Below are 12,500 nucleotides of genomic sequence, written 5' to 3'. Positions count from 1 at the left end.
GGGACAGTCATTGAAAAGAGAGAGAGAGAGAGAGAGAGAGAGAGAGAGAGAGAGAGAGAGAGAGAGAGAGAGAGAGAGAGAGAGAGAGAGAGAGAGAGAGAGAGAGAGAGAGAGAGAGAGAGTGTATGTGTACAGTATGTGTGATGGGGGTTTAGAGTGAGTGTGGGAGGGGTATAGTAAATATGAGTCTGTGTTGTGGCCAGGCTGGCACTTTTCTTTCCTCTTTCCTCCCTCTACTGCCCCCCCATCCCCATCCCCTTCCATGGATGCTGCTGCAGCTCTTACAGGAAGACCCCCTAGGGGGAACAACTGGGAGAGCCGTTCTTAACTCTCTCTCTCTCTCTCTCTCTCTCTCTCTCTCTCTCTCTCTCTCTCTCTGTCTCTCACACACACAACCACACACACACACACACACACACACACACTCTCTCTCTCTCTCTCTCTCTCTCGCCTGCTCGCTTCTCTCATTCTCTAATTCTTAATTTCTAACTCACTCTTCGGGTTTCTTTCCAAGTTTTTCCCCTCTATCCATCGCTCCCTCCCTTCCTCTACTCTTTTTCTCTTTCTCTCTTTCTTGTTTCTTTGGTTCTCTTTCCTTTTTTCCCTCTGGCTTGTCTCATCATTATCGCCCCCTCTCTTCATCCTCTTGAAGTGCAGGATTAGAGCACTGCTCATGGCTATCGGCTGCCAGTGGATGGATGAGTGTGTGTGTGTGTGTGTGTGTGTGTGTGTGTGTGTGTGTGTGTGTGTGTGTGTGTGTGTGTGTGTGTGTGTGTGTGTGTATGTGTGTGTGTGTCTGTGTGTGTGTGTGTGTGTGTCTGTGTGGGTGCAAAGCTGGTGACAGGGTGCCTGACTGAAACAGTGTGCTTGATGGGTACCACTCCTACCCCTTAAAAAGTCCACCATGGAGCAAAACATGACGCAGTGTATGTGTGTGTGTGTCTGAGAGAGAGAGAGAGAGAGAGAGAGAGGAGAGAGAGAGAGAGAGAGAGAGAGAGAGAGAGAGAGAGAGAGAGGAAGAGGGTGCACATTAGGGCTTTTCCCTGCCAACTTGAAGGAGGGGTGGTGCTGACGTCAACCCTCTCCATGCAAACCTAAAGTGTGACCGACATGCAAACAAAAAAATCACCAGACATGAAAGAGAAAATGGCTCTGAATGGTTATATTAGTCAGTGGCATTAGATACTGTGGATCCTCAAGATGAAGACAGTGTTGTGCATGTGACTCTATATGAGTTTGTGTGTCTGTTCTGTGCTGTGAATGTGTGTGTGTGTGTGTGTGAGAGAGAGAGAGAGAGAGAGAGAGAGAGCAAGAGAGAAAGTATGTGCATGTGTGTGCAAGTGTTACCCCTTCACCACCAAGGCCATTTGAGGATTGTTTCTGACCCAGAGCTTAATTTTGAATCATACCAAGCTACGCCTCATTGCTAATCTGGCGTTTGTGATTGAGACATATGCACACATACAGTATGCAGATGCATGTGGCATAATGGCATGGCTCTATGGTGGCTCTCTGAGGAAAAGCAAAGCATTTGTTAGGTTTGCAGATAAACAAAGAAACCAAACTGGCACTAGCACCTACATGTAATTTGTGTTGGTGAAAAGTGGGTATATGTGTCTGTGGGAAGTCTAAACCTCTGTATCTATTCATATAAGCTGTGGCACACTGTCTCCAAAGTGTTTCTTTCCATAGACACCAGAGGGACTCGGAGATGCCAGCTCCACATAAAACTATATGAGATCTGAGCACTACCCATAAAATAGCTCCTCCCAGGGGTTGTAAACAAGAGTAATGTTCCCATACAATGACTAGTCATTACTGAACGCCATTTTAGTGCCAGAAATCAGTTGTGTACTTTGCATGTAATGCTTGTATGGACCTGCCCGCTCAGCAAGTAATAGTGACTGATGTGTACCTAGTTAATTTCACACAACTCCCTTGCCCCTCGGAGAACCTTTCATTCCCGGATTCTTCTCCGGACTTAACTAATTGCCTCTGATGGCTCCCACTGCACTTGGGGAGGAGAGGAGAACGTCTAACGTCTCCTGACACCAGCCCCCCCCCCCCCAACAACCCCCAACTCCTACTCCTGGTTCTGGTCCAACCAACACTTACAGGCTGACTGTTCGCCCCCTGTTAAGTTGAAAGCTACTCATATAACATGAGAGCACTATCAATTAGGCTCATATTGTGTGGAGATGGAGGGCAAGTCTTATTGAAGCAATGAAACATGAGAGGCCTGTGCGGTAATGCAAATAACGCCATATCTGTGATGTAATGAGAGGCCTGTGGGTTACGCCATCACAGCCATGATTTTCTACGCATTAGCATAGAGGGTTCTGGAGGAGGTGAAGGGAGAAACCATTACATATGGTTTGAGATAAACAATGACCATTTGTTCCACTGAACACACAAGTCCATGGTAAATGGTTTGAAACAGTACATTTTCCAGCAAAACTGCCTTTACAAATAAAAGGAACATTAGAATGGTCTACCAATAAGAATAAACAGGCTACTTATAGACAAAAAGGCCACATTGACCTCTTATTTCTATCATTCATAACACAATTCTTAAGTTTTTGTTTTATTACTTCATGACATGTCTGTTGATCTAAATGAAAAGAAAGGAAAAGAGGCACCAGTTAAGATTTATGGTGGTGGAAGTCAAATTATGATGACAAGGTAGTTGGGCAAAAGAACGATCAGCACATTCTGACAGCTTAATGAGTATGAAAAGAGAAGATACTTCATTACCAAATGAGATGGTAACAATTTTCACTTGAATTACATCATCTTTCAGGGAAAGAAGAAATAGCTCAGTTGTAATGTGATGCAACTTAAAATGGTTAAGGCTTCACATGTGTTGTGACCCCCACCCTGATATGTTTAAAGGTTATCTGATATTTTTGTGTAAAACTGATAATAAAAACAAAGTGACAATGAAAGCACCAGACATGAAGGGAAGGAATTTACCGGTAATCCAGAAAGAAAGAAAGAGCGAAAGAATGAAAGAATGACAGAAGAACGACAGAAAGAAGCAAATGAACAATAGAGTGACGTGGGCAGGAGATAGGGAGTCAAAAATAGAGAGAAGACCAGAGTGAGGCCGTGAATATACTGATCCAGAGAGATGCAAAAACCTGTGAACCAGCACCGAATCACATCTGATGCTGTTGGCATGCATGCATCGCTCGCCAATAACGCTCATGGTCAACACAAGGGCCTCTCCGAGGGCATTTGCACACGCACACACACACACACACACACACACACACACACACACACACACACACACACACACACACACACTCCTGACACAAGGACATAGAAACGACATATGGACTTGGTACTGGTACTAATCTTTTAAGGCTACTTCCCTAACAACAGTGGCAAGATTTCAATTAAAATCTTGGACAGCAATCAACATCCCCCGCCCCGCTAGAGTTTGCACCTCTGGATTACCCGACGTGAGGAGATGAGGTGATAAACGTGACCGATGCCGATTGGTTCCAGCGACAGAGAGAGAGCCAGGGGAGTCATTCGTCTTGCCTATCGCTTGGCATGCGAAGACAAAGGAAAATCATAACGTGCTGGGGGAGATGATGGAGATTAGATTAAGTCACTCAGAGAGACAGCAAAAAAGAGGGAGGGAGTGAGAGATTAACTGGAAACTGAACCATCCCCAATGAGGCTGCAGAACATTCTCGTTAAACGAGGACGGTTAAAGCAGGGCCACACTGAGGTTAAAGATCTTAACCAGGCCCTCTGTCTCTCTGGAACATGGGGGGGGGGGGCTACCACAATGACTCATGGGTGAACATTGATACCATTGGGTTGCATAAGGTTAAGATTCTTATCAAGGGTCTGTTGTTCAGAGGAACTGCATGAGATAATGGTTCAGAAGTGGTTAACACTGAGTGACTCAAAATAAATCATTTGTTTTTTCTCTTTCTGTCATTCTCAGAAAACCTAGATGTAAACATTGTTATGCGATAAATGTTTTCCACTGTATTCCGAAAAGTGTAGAGAACAAAAATGGTACTAGCATGGTCTAGAGTAGACAAGACATTTTGAGGAGTTCTCACACAGTTAATTCTTTAGAGCCATACGCTAACCAATACCTCCTCCGCTAACACCTAGCTGCTGCTAGCACTTCACGAGCCTGTGTTATTATGGACAGCCTGTGGAAATGCTACCTGCATTAGCGCTTGGGATGGATTCAGCATGGCTGGAGGTGTACATTAGGCTTCTGTGGTTTGGGTATGAGACTGAGGGCAGTAACATCAGTCTTGTGGAGGAGAGGAATGAGAGGGGGAAATGATCCTATCTGTGGTCTGCCTCCTCACCGTCCTAAGAGGCAGATTCATAACACACAATAATACAATGATGTATAACACACGCGGGGCAATGACGGGCCATTTCCTAATGTGTCTGGTGGAGGTCATACAGATATGACCTTTTATGCCTTCTTTCTTTATTCTTTCTTTCTTCCTTTTCCCCCTTATGTCTTTCTCTCTTTCTGTCATTTTTCAATGTAGGTCTACTTGTGTATTTATTTTTGCTTATTATGTATAATTATACAAAATGTGAATTGATATAAAATATTTTTGGAGGGGGGGGGGGTGGGTTGAGGGGGTGTGTAAGTGTAGGGGAGAGGGTACATTTAAAAAGATAAGGTACATATATTGTTGGCAAGATTAGCTAATCTGGCCATTTTGGGGAAATGGGCTGTGACAGTGTGAAATTCTTTGGACTTGTCGCTGAGGGGATGAAAGTCTAAGAAAAGCATGGGATGAAAATCTGTGCCTGCTGCTTTAATCTTTGCATTGTGAGGCAAAAGATGGGTGAGTCACATTTACGTCAGCATTTGTTTGGGCTTCCATCCCGCCGAATTTCTCTCTTTCCTCTCTCTCTCTCTCTCTCTCTCTCTCTCTTTCTCTCTCTCTCTCTCTATCCTCCTCTCTCCTGACAATGCTCCATCCACATTCAGATGCGCCTTTAGGAAAACAAGTCCATTTGGAGTGGAACTCTTTATTTAAATGAGGTGGGCGGGAAAGGAAGGCGGACGCTTAACTCACTTACATAAATATTTTCATTCAAAAGGCTTGACCCCTGTGAAGGCCTGTTACTTCATCGCCGCCCCTCCAAAAATGCCCCCTTTCACTCTCCCACTCACACCATACACACACACAGTCCACACCCGCATAAGCACACATACACAGAAACAGAAACAGACACATACACACACGCACACGCACACACACACACCCGCACACACACACACACACATCTGTGCCAGACATGCTCATCAACCACTTCCAGCCACTTATCGCTTCAATAAAAATTCCACCCATCCCGGAGACATTAGCATAGCCTGGGACCGACTCACAAAAAAAAAAGGCTGTGTGGGTTTGTCCCTCTGCTTGGGGGGCGGGGTGTTAACTGCCTGCTATGAGAGGCTGCCGGGCCTGGACGGGTGGGGGGGGGGATGTGTGGGGGTGGGGGGTGGTGCTGGCAGGGCGAGGAAGCCTTCGGTCCAACCCTCTGACAGCGAGTAATAAATTGATCATAGCGGCGGGTATGATGTTGACCTTGAAATTTCCTGCTTAAGTGCCTGCTGGGCAGCTGAGCGAGAGCACGAGAGGAGAAGGAGATGGAGATGGAAGAAGGGAGGACGTCTCTCTCCTCTCCCCTCCTCTCCCCTACACTTCCCTCCTCTTTTCTCCTCTCCTCTCCCTTCCTCTTTTCTCCTCTCCTCTCCTCTTTTCTCCTCTCCTCTCATCCCTTCTCCTTCCCTTTTGATTCATCCCTATCACCTTTGCTCCTCAGATCATACTTCCATCCCTCTCTTTACCTCCTCCTCTCTATCTCATCTCCTCTCCTCCTCCTCTTCTCTTTCCTCTCATTCCTCTCCTATTCCCTCCTTCCCCTCCTCTCGTCTCGCCTGTCCTCTCTCCTCCCTGGTCCTGGCTCCTTTCTCCTCAGAGCCGCGGCATCTTTAATTGTTCGGAGGTGCGGAGCCTCATCACAATTATAGAGCATGCAGGCAGCCTCCAAACTCATTTAGCGGTCCCCATCAGGGAGCAGGAATCCGCTGCACACACACTCCTCTTCTGCCGCCTGCGGCAAAAAAAAAAAAAAAAAGAACGCTCTGCTTCCACATCCTCGTCTTTTTTTTTAAGATTAATCAGATAAGAGATTAAAGAATATCCAAAAGAAGGAATTAAATTATGACACATTGTAGAGAAAGTGAGTTACCTCTATGCTTGTCGGGGTGGAGGAGGGGGTGGGTGGAAGGTGGTGCTATGGGTGGGGTTTTGGTTGCAAAACTGTCTTGTGAGTAGTGATTGCTTTTTAAGTTGTTTTCTTTTCAACCTCTGTACACCTCTCCACAGTCATTCGTCTTTAGCTATTTGCCATGAGTTTACACAGGTAGCAGCAGAGCCTGGCACGGATCAGGCATGGGTTGGGCCACATATGGGCCAGAACTGCTCCCGGGCTCAACCACTACCTGGGCCTCTTTCCGTCTCTTTCATTCCCCTCCACAATCATCAACTTCTCTGTTCTCTCCCCTCAGTAATCTGAGAGTGCCATCTCTCAGCAACTAATCACCACATATTACGGGTAGAGGAGAGAGAGAGAGGGAGAGAGAGAGAGAGAGAGAGAGAGAGAGAGAGAGAGAGAGAGAGAGAGAGAAAGAAAGAGAGAGAGAAGTGAGTGGGAGAAAAAAAACACTTCACCCAAACACACACCCATAATCCATTTTCTAAGTGCTTAATGAGGAACTGTAGCGATGCTGAATAGGAGATCTGAACTCATCAGCTGAAAATAGCCTCCCGGCGTGCGGCTGGAGTGAGTGATCCGGCGGAGGGGAGGGCACGCTGAGCGAGACAGGCCTGGTGGGAGTGACTGGGGCTGGGGGTGGGATGGAGACACAGAGGCACTGGAGCTCCTCAGTGGCCCACACTGCCCGGGTCGGCTCCTCCAAGCCCGATTCATGAGGAACTAACGGGGGTCAATGCCCAGCTCAGATGAACATGGGGTGGAGACAGGACTGGTGGTGTGTGAGGGTAATGAGAAGACATTGGAACATGAGGAGGTTACAGGTACTATTGCTCTACAGGCAGTAAGTATCTCTCTCTCTCTAACCCCTGTCCCCCTCCTCTTTCTCTCTCTCTAAACCCTCTGCCCTCTGTATTCCTCCTCTTTCTCTCTCTCTCTCTACCCCCTCTGTCTCCCTCCTTTTCACTCTCTGTGTCTGTGAATGTACTCACTGGACACACAGACATAGACTAAGACACACACACACACATGCAAGCACGCACGCACGCACACACACACACACACGCACACACACACACAGACACACACGCTCATGTTATCTGTCCGCACCTTCCACCCGTCCTCCATTCATCTCTTTCCTCAGTGCTCTCTCTCTCTCCCTTGCTCTCCTCCTCACCACTAACCCTGTCAAGGGCCATAAAGCTGAATAAATATGGGAGTTAAAGTAAGCATGAAGTGCGGTCTCTCGCCCCGCGCGCCGCAGACAGGCTAATTAACGCTCCTCTCTGTGACTCTGGGTGCTCCGTGCTGTTGTTGTTTTTTACTCTCGAGATCCTGTTTACAGAGTCAGAGTTTCTCTCTCTCTCTCTCTCTTTCTCTCTCTCTCTTCTCTTCTCTCTCTCTCTCTCTCTCTCTCTCTTTCTCTCTCTCTTATTTCTCTTTTTTTCTCTGTCTTTCCCCCTCTTACTAACTCACAGAGCAGCACTCATTTTGCAAGCTATAGCGCTAACACAAACGCAAACCAAGGACAGCCAGGCGAGCCTTTCAGATCTCCAGCTCTGAGCAGCCCAGCTCCTATGACTGATCCCAGTGCAGTGCTGTAAAGCCTGTACACTAAGAGGACAGGCATAAGCCTGCATAGGAGGCAGTGATGTACACCTGAATGACCTGCTGGAGCGGGAAGCATTGCATGCCAGCTAGAGATCTGTTGTTTTGACTAACTCTCCATGTAATGGTCTGATATCTACCCTGACCACATGCTGTAATAGCTACAAATGACTTGAACAATAAACAAACGTCACACAGATGCAATTTGTCTTGATTTCATTGCACAGCTGTTTCCAATGTGACAAGTCATGCAGTTGGATTCCTCCGGGTGTTGTTCTCTCCTCAGCCTCTCCCCTGTAGCGAGGAGCGTAAACAAGCCTGTTTCTGTGTGCATGGGTAACCCAAAAGAAATGTGGCCTTGTTGTGAGCAGAGTTTACCCTCGACCTGAGGCTCACTAGGAAAGTGGGAGCCTGCGATGGAGACGCCACACCAGACCCCCAAAAGAGTGAGTATGAAGGCGGAGAAAGAGAGTGCAGGTTAAAATCTAATCATTTGCAGAGTTGCCCTTAAACTATGGAACAGCCTTTCACAAAATTAAAAATAATAAATAAAATAAATAATAAAAAAATATTTTTTTATAAATTGGCCTTTGCAGAATTTTTGCTAATTATTTTTTTAAACTGTACTTGTTTAGTTCATTTCACTTTATATATAATTTTATTCCCAACATACTAATTTATATTGAGTTCTATTCAGTATTTTCTGCAAATCTATTTGATTTCATCATTATTTCCTTCCACTTTGATGTGTATGTAATTCTGTAAAACACTTTGGAGGGGCTATATAAATCAAATCTATTATAAGAGAGGCAGAGAGGAAATACAAACACAAAGACAGGGAAAGAGAATGGAGAGAGAGAGAAAGAATGAAAGAATGAAAGAAAGAAAGAAAGAAAGAAAGAAAGAAAGAAAGAAAGAAAGAAGAGTGGCTGTGAAAGAAATTGTTATACACAGAGAGTGGAAGAAGGAAAGCAAAAGGCAAAGGGGAAGACGACGCAAGCTGACCATAAAGGCCAAGTTAACAGAGAGCAAAAAAGCAGTTGCTATAACGATGGCCACTCCAACATTCCACTTAACGAGGTGAGCCCTTTCAGTGCTCCCGGCCGAGCGCTTTGAAGCCAGGGACGGGGGGAGATCGGCAATAACAGCAGACACAAAACCTCAGCAGCAAGTTCAAAGGTAGCTTTTTGTTAAGAGGCTGCAGAGGGCATTTCCGGACCACCATAATGCTCCTGGTTAGGGGAAGGACCCCGGCTGATCCCCTTCCACCACCCCCATTATAGACTCAGAACATACCCCCTACCCCCCAACAACCCATCACTTTCCTGCCACTGTCCAACAGGTATCCATGGTAACAGCATGATGTGTGAGGGGTAAACATCTGCTAGGTGATAGACGGCGTTGCATCTGTATCTCCCAGGCGTCAATAACCCGCCCAGCCAAACAGCTTACGTGACGACAAAACTAGCCCATCATGTAACCGTCCATTAACATTCCCCCTCATCTGAGAACCATACATTACAGTGACTGTGTGCTGTCATAAGAGGCCTGTTTATGGTCCAAGCCTTGAACAAGTCCTGACTCATCACTGACACACACGCAGACTGAAGCATGGCTGGGGGCTATGGGTTGGAAGGACCACTGCAGTGAACATGTGGCCCTGATGGGAAACACACTGAGGGCTCATCAATTCAGATGTGCACTCCACACAATGGCAGTACAGCATGAGCATGTGTCATCGCCTGCCTCGGACATTACTGCAAAATCCATTCACTGCTGCCGAAATAGCTTTTTAAAAAAATAAATTAAAAAAAAACGAAACAGAGAGTAAGAAGGAGAAAGAAAGAAGAAACATGTAAATCGCATAGGCCTCTATTGAAACACACACACACACACAGACATACACACACAAAAGATATTGCCCACACACACACAGAGTCATGTGGGATTGACAGGGTGGTCTCTAATACAGTCGGAGGTGAGGAGAGCGCAGTGGCATGGCCACAGGTGACATGATGACGAGTGTTACGTGGGTGCGTTGCGCTTTGCTGGGGGCATCCTCGGCTGCCCTGCTTTGGCTGGCCTGCATGCTGGGCTGATTAAATGGTCAGCGCAGGGTGTTATCTGTGACTCGGTGCCACACCACTGCACTTTTCCCGGATAATGTTCTTATTGTGTGTGAGCCTTAGCCTGCCGGAGTCATGCTGTCTTTACTCAGAGAACCAGGGGGAGAGAGGGAAGAGGGGGAAAGAGAGAGAGAGAGAGAGAGAGAGAGAGAGAGAGAGAGAAGGAGAGAGAGAGAGAGAGGAGAGAGAGAGAGAGAGAAGGAAAGAGCAAAAGCAAAAGGAGGGTTCAGGCCTAATCCCTCTGATCTAACAGGCTCGTGTACACACACAGACACACACACACACACACCACGCACACGCATGCACACTGACAGCCCTCCAGTGATGACATGAAGGGAATGATGAGGCCAGCTATACCTGGCAGATTCAGAGAGCTAGACAGCATGCGTGCATTCTAAGACAAAGGTTCCGGACAATGATAAATGTGTTTTGTCAGCCCTCATAATGATGCAAGACCATTATCAAATGATGCAAAACAATCCTGAAGCACAGGGTCAGGCATAAGGGGGGGTATAAAGTAGCGAACGTATGGGGCATGGTCCTTATGAACTACTGAGGGGATAGCATCACCTGATGAGAGGGATGATGAAAAACATGACAGAGAGAGAGAGCAAGGTAGAGGTAGAGAGAGAGAGGACAAGAGAAGAGAAGATAAAAGAGATAGACAGAGACTTGTTGATAAAAAAGAAATAGTGTTGCCTGGGTGAACCAGACTGTGCTTAAGAGTGCTGGGAGTATGACAGAGTTCAGTCTTCAAAAGCGCCTTTTGCCTTCTGCTGCCTTAAGATCCCGGCACTGCTGCACTGAAGTAGTGTGCCAGGTCTGCCTTTCTCTCTTTGCCCAAAGCTCTTCTGGCCACTGTACAGACTCCAAAGGGCCTTGAGTCTGTCGAGTGGAGAGAGAGGGAGAGAGAGAGAGAGAGGAGAGAGAGAGGAGAGGGAGAGAGAGAGAGAGAGAAGAGAGAGAGAGAGGAGAGAGAGAGGAGAGAGAGATGAGGAGACGAGATGGAGAGAGGAGAGAGGAGAGAGAGATGAGAGAGAGAGGAGTGAGAGAGAATGAGAGAGGGAGGCCCACTCGACAGGCAGTGGCCCATTGATCTGAGGGGTATCATAGAGACAGTGGCGGTTTGAGACACTGCATGCATCAGGCATGGGATTGGGAGACATACTGCGATGGTTCAACACAGATTCCAGTGGATTAGCTTCAGAGCCTCTCTGTGATGCTCTGTTTCACCATTGAGTCTGTATGAATATTCATTGTACATAAATGCAATTAAAGATTGTATGTTTTCACTAATCAAGCTGTAATAAACCACTTGTTATTAGATTATAATTATATGACTCTGGAATACTTAATTCTGTTTGGTTAATGTGCTCAGAGCTGTGCTGTTTCTAAACTCAGTTACGTAAAGGATAATGTATTGTCCGTTAGTCATTATCGGAAAATAAGTCCCGACAGGGCGAACAGGACGCCGACGCTAATGGAGCAAATAAAATGAACACTTTAGCAGGCTTTTGTGTATAAAATGACCATCTATGTAATGTCCAGTATCCACATTAACAGACAGATACTGTAGATGTATGGCAGCTAAGGTCAAAGGAGAACAGGCTTCCATGACCATTCTGCACTTGCTTAACCCCCAGCTACAGTGGTCTGCCAGTAACCTCCATGGTCTTAAAGTCAGTTAAAATGGCGGTGTTTTTATAAAGCTGTGCTGTGAACTCTTGTGAAGCGCTGTGTCAATATTTGAAGTTATGCTGTGGCAGGAGGCTGGATGTAAAGCCAAAGGATTATAGTGTAATAGTCTAATGGTAGAAACCAAATAATACCGCTGCACTGCCCCCAGTGTCCAATATCACTGTCTGTGCAGGAGTGCATGAATACACACACTCATAGAACCTCTTGAGACTAGGCTGGACTGAAACACAGACAAGCGTAGAGAACATATTCGGGTTTCAGTCTAGTTATAGTAGCTCACCTTTTCAACACTGAGAAACAACACTGATGAATTCATTAGGTTTTCACATTTCCTTCTTTCAGTGGGCACAAAGGAAGAACCAACCGCAAGAAGCCAAACAAGAAGACAGAGGCAGAAGCAGAAGAAGCATTTTGTGGTCTCTTTGTTCGTGTGGGAAACAGAGTGGGGGTCTGCTCAAGCATCTGTCTCCTGGCTGGCCCGCTTCCAAACCACACAGCGCTCTAAGGACATCCATTCACTCTGCACGGACAATTCCCTGTGAATAACCTGAGACGCAGCACAACACTCATTTATAATCACCCATTACAGATGGGAGACGTGCTGGGTCTGGTGGAGAGAAGTGTGTGTGTGTGTGTGTGTGTGTGTGTGTGTGTGTGTGTGTGTGTGTGTTTGAGAGTGTACATGTGTGCCTGTGTGCCTGTGTGCGTCACACGCATTGTGACACCATCCCAGAACTCGTCCCTTACCTCAGCCCTGTTGTGCTAACAACCTCCTCGTCCCTCGTC

The sequence above is a fragment of the Alosa sapidissima genome, chromosome 11 (assembly GCF_018492685.1).
Source record: "Alosa sapidissima isolate fAloSap1 chromosome 11, fAloSap1.pri, whole genome shotgun sequence".
Lineage (NCBI taxonomy): Eukaryota > Metazoa > Chordata > Actinopteri > Clupeiformes > Clupeidae > Alosa > Alosa sapidissima.
Note: the sequence above shows the minus strand (reverse complement) of the source record.